General features: G+C 49.0%; 1 protein-coding gene across 1 annotated transcript in view; it reads right to left on the reverse strand.

Moving 5' to 3' along the window:
- EPC2 (enhancer of polycomb 2) overlaps window positions 1-12,022 on the reverse strand; it is a 273,887-nt gene that overhangs the window by 28,817 nt on the left and 233,048 nt on the right. The gene's annotated exons all lie outside the window — the stretch shown is intronic.

Consider the following 12,022-nt stretch of genomic DNA (forward strand, 5'->3'; position numbering starts at 1 on the left):
ATCGATTTGTCTGGCGTAACCTCCTCCACTCCTGAAGGCAGGTCTCTATTCTGCCTGCCACTGGTGTTATGCGCAAGGGTAGTTGACAGAAACTCACTTGCTGAGAACCTTGTCCCCCGGGAAAGAAGTCCCCTTCCTCTGGCTCAGCCCCGAAAGGGCTAATGCTGCCCTGTTTTGAACTGTCACTGTTGCTGCACTCCTTGGTGTTGAGCTGACTGTAGATAGGCTGGCTGTGGAGCTGTGATTTGAAAGCCTCCTTAGTCTGTGGGTATTCTTACTGGGGTTGTTCCCTCGTATTCTTACTGGTGTTGATCACCCTTCTTGATTGATCCTGGAATTGTAACACAATCCCCCTCCCACCCTCCAATGGCCTTTGCAGAGTCATCCTTTTTTTTATCTGATGTGGTGTATCTACAACGGTTCCAAACAGGAACGCCCCTGAAAAAGGTGTTTGATGTTTGCCGGAACTTCATTTGGAAAACCAGATACCCGCAACCAGGCGAGTCTCCTCATGGATGTTCCCAGCTGCCTACTGGCTGTGTCTGCCGCATCTAATGCCAATTTCAAGCATGTGCTGGTGATTATTTTGCACTCGTCTACCAGTATTATTCTGGGAGATGTTTCAAGAATTCTCCAACCCCATCCCAGTGGCTATAGGTTTAGCGGTTAAGGAGATGTGTTGCAGCCCCCCTCTCCACTTTTCAACCTACCATTACCACTTTCATTCTTGGGAGGGAGTCCTGTAGATTTTGGATCATTTGCTCTCTTCCTCATCATGGCAATGACAATGATGGGAATCCGCTATTGCTTTGCCCTAGATTTAAACCGAGTCTTTGGAGGAATGCTTGTAGTCTATTCTCAGTGTTACAGCTTTGCAAAATGCTTGGCAGCAAGGGAATTATTCGTTTTTGCTCTGGGATGCTAGGAGTATCTCTAGGATGAAATGGGCCTGTGTCGTCCTCTTCTAATTGTACACTGTACTACCCTGCTGCTCTTTTTATACCAGCATTATACACTGCAGTGTCGTTGGGTGGCGATGACCTTGAGGGATATGTGTTGACAGCTTCCTCAGGCGAGTGTGATATGCAGTACTGGCACTTTCGGCTCTTGTAAGATACCCTTGTCCTTTGTGTCCTCCCCACAGAGAAAAAGCTCTTGCAACTCTTCTTGCGGCTCAGGGGTTGCTGAAAGAGCTTCCTACTCTCTCTTCTCCCCTTGAAGTTGAGGAAATTCAGAATTCCCTCAGTGAAGAATCTAAATACTCCTTTTTCTCTAGGATTGCTGCAATTCTGGCTTTGAGCGGTCTTTTTCTTAATGATTTTGAGGGCTCATTCTTCAGTGTCGAGTCTTCGATACCCTTTTCTTAAGAGTCCTGTTCTTTTGTTGAGTCATCCCTTGCCCTCTCCTTCTCACGATTGCCTTTCGATGCTGAAGTTCTCTCTGAGGGGCAACTGCCATCAATGTCTATCGGGACGCTTTGGGTTCTTTTTATTTAGACTTCCCTTCGGTCAGAGAGTTCTTCATCGCCAAGGTAGTCTTGTGCAGCTTTGAGTCTGAAGCCTTCGGCTTGGCCTCAATGTGTTTTCGACATACTAGGAGTTTTTGAGGTTCCCCCCTCCTTGGGTTTCGTTGTCAGCTTTTTTGTCTCTATTTCGCGGACATCTTGTACTTCAGCATCGGAGCCTCCTTCTGCTTGACCTACATCTCTGTCCTCAGCATCATCCTCCTAGCTTGACAGACCGAGGACCCTCAGCAACGGGTTTCCTTTCTTTTGTTGCTCCATGGTTTAGTGGTGTGCTCACCTTTTCTTCTTGCTTGCTCTCATGGTCTTTGGTCTGAAATCAGTGCGAACATCGCAGTTTTTTTGTGCCAGTCTTGTTTGGCAGACAGAGGCAGCAGAACTTGTGTTTGTCCTTCTGGGCAAACTTTCAGTGGCACTTGTAGCTGAGCCTAAAGGGAGCATTTCCATTTCCCCGGGTGTCTCTCTCTCCCCTCCCTTCCATGTATTCTCTGACTGCATGGTCGACGACTTACGAAGTCCATCCCTCCCCATGTGATCTTCGGTCCCTTCTCCAGTGATTTTCGGTGTTTTGGATATTTTCTCCTTCTGCTCTTCTCCCTCCCTCTTTTTTTTTTATTTTTTTAACAATTCGTCACTTTTCCTTGAGAACTTCTTTCAGCCTCCATACAATTTCGGCTATTGCGGACAAACAGCAGAAAAGAATCTGGACATGGCAACCACGCATAGGAGTTTCTGGGGCGCACATTTGATGTCGTAGCACCAAATGGCTAGATGACGCCCAATAAACAAAATAGAACTACCAGGAAGATTTTGAGCCACTAAATGGTGTAATAATGCTCAGCATGTGAATCCAGAAAAGAATCCATGCTGCTAAACCTTCGACACGGCTGTGGCAGCAATGTAAGGGAGACACTGTAAAGTCAATGGCTATTTGATCCCTTCCAGAGAAAAAAAATGCCTTCATGCTAAACTTCTAACTTGTTTTTGGAAACTCATGCAAAACCATTTCATTACACAAACTTGAATTGACCTTGATCACTAGTGTGAACCCAGTACAGAGGGTAAACAGCATTCACTGAAAAGGGGTGTCTGTTAAACCCTCTAGTTTTTCTCCTCCCCCTCCAGTGTACTACTGCTAGGATCATGGTAAACACTATAAGGACAAATTTCAGTTTTTGATTGTGAAATTCTCCAATGGGTAGAATTGACTAAAGTGTAATAAATTGAGTGTTTTTGCTATAAAGATCCTTGTTTTAAACTGTATAATCACCTCGTATAACAGGGGACAAAGCAGCACCTCCCGAAGTGGCACAAACAAGAGAATCAACCATGGCAACTTCAGAAAAATATAATAAAACTAATGCCATCCTAGGCTGAGAGATTCTGTCTACTAAAAGAAATACTCCACACAAATGTACTTGAGACCCACTGTAGGCTATGCAGTTACCCATCTGAAGAATTTACAGATTTAAGAAGAGCGAAAATACTGGTTTGCTATTTTGCAAATGAATTTATTTTTTATATTTTTATTTGCATTTTATTATGTAACAATACAATCATGTCATCATTGGTCAGCACACCCCGTCCCCCCAACTCCCCCCCCCCCTGCAGAGTTTCACCATTAAGATCATTATATTGTTATTCAGAGCAAACAACTTCCCCAGAGCTTTCTCGGGCCCAAGTCTGTAAGGCTTTGGCAGATTGCCTTCTGGTGTACCTATGTCCATAAACGCACCTTTACCCTTGGTCTTCTTTCATAGCCCCCCATCGAGTCCATGATATTTCCGCCATTTGCTCCAGACTCTACCAAATTTCTTAGGGCAACCCCGTGCCTTATACGTGACCTTTTCAGCTGCCATATATAGATCTAGACCGTCGTGGCTACCCCCCATTTCTTTGCCACATCCCTCTTGGCTACCACCAAAGCCAGGAAGATCAATAACGGGCGTGCGAGATCCACATCGTTGGTCATACCCAACAGGACCAGTCTAGGGTCCAGCGGCAGGGAAGTCTCCAGCACCTCCCCCAGTTCTCTCAGGACCTCCGTCCAATAGACCTGAATCATTGGACAGGACCAGATTATGTGGTAGAAATTCCCCTCCTCTCGACCGACATCTTAGGCAGTTCGCATCTCCAGCTCTTCCCATTTTGTGTAAGCATACCCTGTCGAAATAAGTCCTATGGAGGACGTTAAATTGAATGAGTCTCAGCCGGGATTTAATAGCTACCTCTCTTGGATGCATGAGAACTGTATCCCAGTCTACCGTGTCCATTTCTCCCACATCTCCTTCCCATTTGCTTCTAAGGGTGCCCAGGTCATCGGACATATTATTCATGAGAGTCTTGTATGTGAGCGATACCGCCCTTTCCAGTATTTGGTCTAGGAGGAGACGGCCCTCTAAAGGTGCATATTCAGGGAGTGTGCCCACTGGGATCCCCTCCACCCGCCAGGCATGTCTCAGTTGAGCGTATTTAAAGTATTGTGTGTGGTGCAAGCCGAAGTCCGCCCTCAGTGCTTGGAAAGACTTCAGGTCCCCCTGTGCAGTCACATCGCCCAGCGTCGAGATCCCTATGTCGTCCCATCTCTTAAACCCCTTCAATTTATTCAGTTCCTGCAGCCAGGTACAATGCCACAACGGCATGTGTCTAGTGGGCTTCTTCTCCAAGCCTATGGTCTTAATCGCTTGATTCCAGACCATCAACGTAAGTCTGGTGGCCGGCAGCAGTCTCCCCCTCCCTTTGCCCCCATATAAATAATAATTGTAGGGGTGGGTGCCCATTGTGTGCCTCTCAAGTGCATATGTAGGGTGTAGAGCCGGTGCGTGGAACCAATCGTTGATGGGCACAAGGTGTTCTGCCCAATAGTAGGCCTCGACGTTGGGGAGTGAGATCCCTCCACTGTATTGGTGTCTCTGCAGGGTAGTCAGCGCCACCCGCGGTTGCTTATCAAACCAGAGGTAGTTGCGCAATTCCGGGTTCATTTCCACGAACACCCCACGGGGGAGGGGGTATTACTTGTTTTGAAAAGCATATAGAAGCTTGGGCAGCGTCATCCTTTTAAACATGGCCGCACGGCCTAGGATTGTAAGGGGTAGGAGCCGCCATCTGCTCGCATCCTCTATAAAATTATGCACTATCTGTCTGATATTCTTGTCGTATGAGCGGCCGCTATCAAGCGTCACAAACACCCCAAGATAGGTAAAGCCCTCACTAGTCGTCTGTAGCCTCTCCGGTAGGTTCGTCCATTGCTCCTGTCCACGAGGATCATATAGGACTGACTTATGCCAGTTTATCCTATATCCTGTGTGTGCTCCATAGCGTTCCAGCTCTGAAAACAGCGCCGGTATCGTCGTTTCTGGGTGCTTTATGTATAGGAGGACATCATCCGCGTAGAGGGATATTTTTTCCTCCGCAGTTTCTATCGACCCTAGCTGAAAATCTCTAATGTCTGCGTTTTGCCGAATTGCTGCCGCGAGCACCTTAATCGTCAGCGTTAAAAGCAGGGGGGACAGGGGGCATCCCTGTCTGGTCCCCCTCCTCACTGGGAAGTCCCAGGATAAAATCCCATTTACCTTAACCTTGGCTCTAGGGTCCGTGTATAGCAATTGGACCCACTGCCGGAATTTTGGACCAAAACCGAACTGCACCCTCCAAAAAAGGCCAGTGGACAGCATTGAACGCCTTTTCGACGTCGAGAGACAGAAACCAATGGGGGTCCCATCTCTTGCCTACCTCCTGTAACCAGTTGTGGGTCGGAGGTTAAATCTAGTGGCCCTCACCTGAAGGAAACCAGTTTGATCCAGATGAACTAGTTTTGGTATCACCCTCCTCAGTCTGAGCGCTAAAACAGTCGCCAATAGTTTCACTTCAATATTCAAGAGGGAGATAGGGCGATAGGACGAGCATTCATCTGGCGGTTTACCTTCCTTATAGATCTGGACTATCGTGGCCATGCGAAGGTCTGGAGGGAGTTCCCCCTCCTGTACTACCCCTTCAAAGAGTCCCAGCAGATGACGGGCCAGTAGGTCAGCTGTCCGCTTAAAAAACAACACCGGGAACCCATTTGGGCCTGGGGATTTCCCCGCTCGTAGTTCAGCTAGGGCCTTCTTAACTTCGTCCAGCGTGATGTCTGCCTCCAAGTCGCAGAGGTCTTCGGCAGTCAGCACTGGGAGATTTAAGTGCGCCACGTATTGCAGGGCATCCTCCTGTGTCCCTAAGTGCGTCATAGAATAATTGATAGTGCGTCGCAAAAGCCTCAGCAATCTGAACATCTCACCTCGCCAGGTTCCCATGCATGTCGCGAACCTGTTCCACCCACCTGGCATCTTTCCTTCCTACTCAGCCATGCAAGCAGTTTCCTGATTTGTCCCCCACATCGTACAGACGATGTAGCGTCGCCAGCGCCTGCGTTTTGGCCTCTCCTGTTACCAGGTCCCTATATTGATATTGAGTATCCGTCAGTTTACGAAGGGTCCCCGTGGCTCTACTAACCTGATGTTTCCTTTCCAGCTCCAGTATTTGGGTTTCTAGTGTCTCGATATCTCTCTGGACCTTCCGTGTCTCCTCCGCCAACCTATTCTGTGCCCTGTCCCTCATGACCGTCTTGAAGGTCTCCCAGAAGACCACTTTGGACGATACCGAACCATCATTTTCGGCTATGTAGACTTTTACATCGGCTCTGAGGCCCTTTAATATGGCCGGGTTCTGCAGGTCCCAGGCGGACAGTCTCCAGGACCCACCTCTCCTTTCCCTCGTCCTCCCCACCTTTACCACGAGTGGGGAGTGATCGGAGATCCCCCTGGCCTTGTACTCAGCCGAATCATCTCTCGTTAGGACATGTCGGGCAAGGAAAATATAATCTAGTCTAGAGTAGACCCTGTGGGTGCTCAAAAAAAGGAATAGGCCCTGTCATCTGGGTGTAACCATCTCCACACATCCGTTGGTCCCAGGGTATTTATCATCCTAGAGAGGAGAGTCGGGGCCTGGTCTCTGGTCCTGTCTCCTGTTCGGTCTTGCGTCGGGATCAGTACGTCATTGAAATCCCCCCCAGCACCTGTAGGGTATTGGACGTGCTAAGGAGGATATCTGTGACCCCTTTCAGTGTGGCTGCCTGTAGTTTAGGAGGGGCATAGGCCGAGACTATCGTATACTCCTGCCGTCTCCAGGTGCCCCTCACTCCCACATATGTCCCCTGGGGGGGTCTGTCCACATCTACGCTACCCGGAATGGGTGGGTCCTCCTGATCAGTATGGCCACCCCCCTCGAGCCTTTTGTAAAGCCCGCATCTGCGAGAACTTTGTACTGCCCTCTGGCCAGAAAGCCGCAGTTGGTGCCCTGGAAGTGTTTCTTGTAACAGGATTATGTCTGGGCCCGCCCTTTTTGCATATGCATTCACTAGGCCTTGTTTAATGTTACTTCCTAGACCACTCATGTTCCATGTCAGTATCGTGAACCCGTCCAGATCTTGCGGTGTCTCTATATATTTAACCGACATCCTGTCTTAAATCCCGGTATGTGGCGCGCAAACTCAGTGGTAATGGAGCGTCCCGGACGCCGGTGTGTGTGACCTTTCTGACATGCCCCGCTCCCTCCCCCTTTCCCAACTCCCTACCCCACCCCGTCTCCCTCCATCCTCAACTATTCCCAACTTTAGAAACCACAAAACTCGTGTCCATCCCCCCCCACCGTACCTCCCTCCCCCATCAGTCCCATCCTCGTCAGAGATGGGATAGTGGACTGTCAGGCGGAGAAGGTCCATCGCCCTCCCCAATTACACCCCCTACAAACCCACGTCAAACAATTTATCTAGCGAGCATGTAAGACAACAACTTCTCCCACAGAACCCACTGTCAGAAACATTAGAGTCCAAAAAAAAAAACTGAACGCAGCAGTTATAGGGTGTGAAACAACTTGCGTGCTTCCGAGCTGAGGCAGCATCGTGCCCATCCATGGTCTCTCATGATTCAGGCGTTCGAGTCTTGAATGTCCCCTTGCGAGGTCGGCACCTCCTCAGTCGCTTCTTGCTCCAGTTCATTGATTGCCGCCACTAGTGGGTGCAGTGACTGGTCTTCCAGTTCCCCACCTCCGTAGGTGGCCCCCTCGGTGTCCTCTTCTCCCTCCGTTCTAGCATTCCCAGCCAGGCAGCGAAACCTGGAACCAGCCAGGCCATCGAGGCTTAGAGTATTGGAACCTTGCATTCGTGTGCTCGTCTGATTTAGTGCTGGGTATGGCGTCGCCGCCACTCTCCTAGAACTCCGTGGTCTCCTCTGCCGCTGTGTCTTTGGTGTCTCCCACTGCGTTTCGGCTGTGGCCTCCTTCCCCGCTGTCCTTTTCACCTCATACTCTCGCCTCCGCAATGGCGGCGTTCCTCCAACCACTGGCACGCGTCTTCAGGGTGGGTGAAAAAGTACGTCTGGTCCTTAAAGATGACGGAGTTTGGCCGGGAAGAGCAGCATATATTGGATCCGAAGGTCTCTCAGCTTAGCCTTGACGGCATCAAAGGAGCGTCTCTGTTTCTGCACCTCCTGGCTGTAGTCGGGGAAGATCATGATCTGTGCATTCACTATATGGATCGCACCCAGTTTCCTAGCTTCTCGTAGTATCTCGTCACGGTCTGCAAAGTTCAAGAATCGCGTGATGATCGGGCGCGGTCTCTCCCCCACCGGGGGCTTCGCCAGAAGCGCTCAATGTGCCCTCTCAATGATGAAGCAGTTGGAGAATGTTGCCTTAGGCATGGTCTGCAGCAGCCATGTGCGTAAGATCTCCACCATATTGGACCCTTCAATTCCCTCCCTAAAGCCAACAAAGCATCATCTACCTTCCATTGTAGTTGTTTATGGGAGGCCTGGAGGTCCTTCACGTCCTTCTGCAAGGAGTGGATGTCTTCCGCCTCTCCCAGTCGCGTTTTAGCCGTGGTCACCCTCTCCGTGAGATTGCGAAAGTCCCGTCTCAATAGCGTGACCTCCGAGCCCACTTCCCCAATCTTGACCTCCAGTGCCGCCCGTGACGCCTGAATGTCCTCTCTAGATGCCTGGATAGCCCCCATCAGAAGGGCCGTGTCCGAGCGTGTACTCACGGTCTCTGCGCCTGCCGCTGTTGCAGTTGGGGCCGAAGCATAGCGATCTAGTGTGCCCTGGCGTGGGGTCCTGGGGGCCACGTCCTTCTTACCCATCGTGTCCGGCCAAGCCGTCTACAGGATCGGTGATGGCCGTATAGTGTATTTCTCACCCCCTTAGTTCGTGGTCCAGGTGTTTCCCCTCACGCGTCCCTCCCCCGCTGGCGGCCCAACTGATCTCCAACTGTCTAAGCGCAGGCGGCCCCCAGCGCTGCGTGGTCTCAGGCGCCCCCTCTCACAGGGTCTGTGCCGTCGATCGTCCGGCAGCCCAACCGGCCGCTGTCCAGGCCGGTGGGGGGAGGGGGAAGAAGAAGGGGGGGACCAGGCAGAGGTACGCCAGAGGAAGGATGTGTTGGGCCCCGGCTAAAGTAACGCCGCCCTCACCCTGCTCACCGGCCGGGCTCCACTTCTCAGCGCCTGTAGTTGCCCCTGGTCAGCTCCTGATCCTCGTTCCAGTGGCGCTCAGGGCTCACACCCATTGTTCCGCTCCCCCGAGGCCCCGGTCCGATGTGGCCGCGGGAGGCCTCTCCCGATGTGGGAACCGGGCCGCCCGGCCTCAGTGTCTGTTACGGAGCCAAGCAGGGTCAGGCCAACAGTCCGCGCCCTTCTCTCCTCAGGTCTCCGGCGTTCCGCGGCCCGCTCCGCCCGACTCTTTGTGCTGTGCCTGCGTTCTTTGTCAGCCGGGCCCGCCTTCCCAGGGCCAGGCCCGTGTCGCGAGTCCCACCGGTCCCGGGCCTCACGCCTCTCCTACTCCGGGGGCTCAGCGATATTCCGCCTCCCCGGTGAGACTCTCTGGCATCCTGGGTCCAGATCCCTACTCGGTGACTCAGGGTATGTTCCTCGCGGCTCAGTCTAGGGTTCCTAGGGAGCCGCCATCCTGAGGCCGCCTCCGCCCGTCTTCAGGTAGCCACAGTTCGCCGCCGGATCCCGGAGCCCTGTGGACCCTCCGCAACGGCCCTGCCGTCACCCACTGCTCTGCGGGACCTTCCGATCACTCGTGGGTGCATTTACGGGACCTCTGGATGTCTAGAACTATGTCGGATCAAGTTGGCTCGCCGGAGCGTCGCTGGTGTGTGACTTACTCGGCCATGCTGTTGGCCACGCCCCCTTGCAAATGATTTTTGTCTGATCTCAGTAAAACATATACATTGATGTGCTATTTATCCCAAGTTACAAGAGTGCTCATAACAGGGGCAATACAATTATTGGACCTTCAATGTTGCAAACATTCCACTGTCCAACATATATTGTATCATAATAATCAGCAATGCACTTTGTTGGATGCATATCTCACCCATTCGCAAAAGCATATTTCTGTACAATATTACCGGCTCCTGTTTAGTTTTGATTAAATTCCAAACGAATACGGACAGTCTTCTGGGACAAAAAAGTTCGAACCAAACTGACGTTAAACTGTGCTTATCCATCTTGGTCTCATTCTAGGACCAGCACTACATTTTCAAGCGTCTTGCTGTGGCCTGTGCAAACGCCAGTAAAATGAAGGCATGAACATTAGCCAGATTCCATTGTCCCCAAATGGTCCTTTCACAGGCTCAGTTACAAAACCAGGTAGCCTGATACAAGATGAACTATTTGCATGCCTGGCCAGAAAAGGCTGCCAGGTCATCTTAGAGGATTACCATGTCCTGCAACTTATAATAATACATACGAATGGGCTGATATTGGAAGTTCAACGTGCCAACCTCTGAAAAACTTCATCTCCAGTCTTACTCAAATGAACATGCATAATGGACAGGGGCAATACAAAGTCATCTAAGGAGTTCACATACCTATCAATTTAATTAGCTGGAAGTTTCATCTACCTCCTAAAGCTCTGCCCGTCTTTTGGGATATCTAGCTCACTAAGAAACCAAGTGGCTGAGCTCTATAAAAGAGGAAGTGCTACCAAACCATGTATGTTGAAAATCATATTCTAGCTGCATTTCAGATATGAGACACATCAGATCTAGCTCTAGTGGTATACCTTTTTTTCACAGGATATGTATTGCGCTGTCATATTCAGAGTGAGGCAAAGCATTACTGTTGAATCCAATAATCCTGAGACTAAAAGCATCTGAAGTTTAGACAGAACTTTCAAACGCAAACTCTCAAATACTTCGATCCACCTAGTCTGAAGAACATCGAAATGTATGCCAGTTATCAAGCTTCTTCAGCAAGGACTTCTTTTAATTGTGGAGATGTTATCCACTGTCAAGAGTCTGTGTAAGGCAATTTGGAGAGTAAGTTAATTAAGTCAGACAACCATACACTATTTGTTTTACCACTAGATCACGGTTGGTGGTGAGTTTTATGCAGGTTAGTATGGCAGGATGAAAATGTCATTCTTCTGCTCCTATACCTTAAAAACGGTCAACTTAAAAACATTGTGACTTGTTAAACAAGAGGAAGGGGGAGGTCTAGTGACCATTTTCTTTTAGTAGTCCTGAAGCTGCCTAGTAGTCAAGAGTTTTACATTTTCTTTTTTTTTTTTTTTAAAGGCCTGTGGGGAAAAAAAAGATTTACATTGAGAACATTTACCATGGATGGAAGTGCTGCCATATTTATGCAGCAGAACCAACTTACAGTTGAGATGGATCTCTCGCTTAAGACTTGTCAGATGAGAGCACTGAATAAGCAAGCATCTCAAACTAGAATGTATGATGGTGAAACACAACTGGTTTGCTAACTCAGTGTAAACCAGCAGCTATATGTCAAAAACGAAGACTGAACTAAACCAGAAATCCCACCTTGATAAAATGCACCGCTGCTGGTTGGCTCCGTCAGCCAAATAAATATCACCTTGCCAGGTGTTAATACAAAGAAAGACACTAACTCTATTGAAGTTGCACTTGTGTGCGAGTTTATCTGGTGTCACCCTTTGTATTCTAGATGGCCCAAAGTTTTTTCATATGAAAACAATGTAGTGATCACTTGCTTTTACACTTGTGATTTTTAAAGTGGAATTGGCCCTTCCGTTTCTGAAAAAAAATTAATTTGTCCAATTCGACAAGCACACAGGCTTTACAAAATAATTTTCTACATTTTTTGTCCAAGAAAAGGTGTGTGTGTATACACAGAAATATAACATGTTTATTAAAAGTGTGATAGATTCCCACATATGGGTGTGAATATTCAATATTTGTTACTATCAAACAAGATCACAGTATCATTTTCAGAAAAACAAAAAATGTTGTCCTTAAATAACCAAATTTTCTTCTTTTTCTAGCTATAATTTTCTTTACCTCAGTCAAATATCTTCTTAAAACAGGACTGCCTTTGTTTATCTTGAAAAAAATTAAAGACTTTAGCAGAGCTTTCAATGTGGCCCCAATGACGTACAAAAGATGTGAACTGGATACTTCATTAAAATAAATAACTACGGTCCC

The sequence above is a fragment of the Lissotriton helveticus genome, chromosome 3_1 (genome assembly GCF_964261635.1).
Source record: "Lissotriton helveticus chromosome 3_1, aLisHel1.1, whole genome shotgun sequence".
NCBI classification, from domain to species: Eukaryota; Metazoa; Chordata; class Amphibia; order Caudata; family Salamandridae; genus Lissotriton; species Lissotriton helveticus.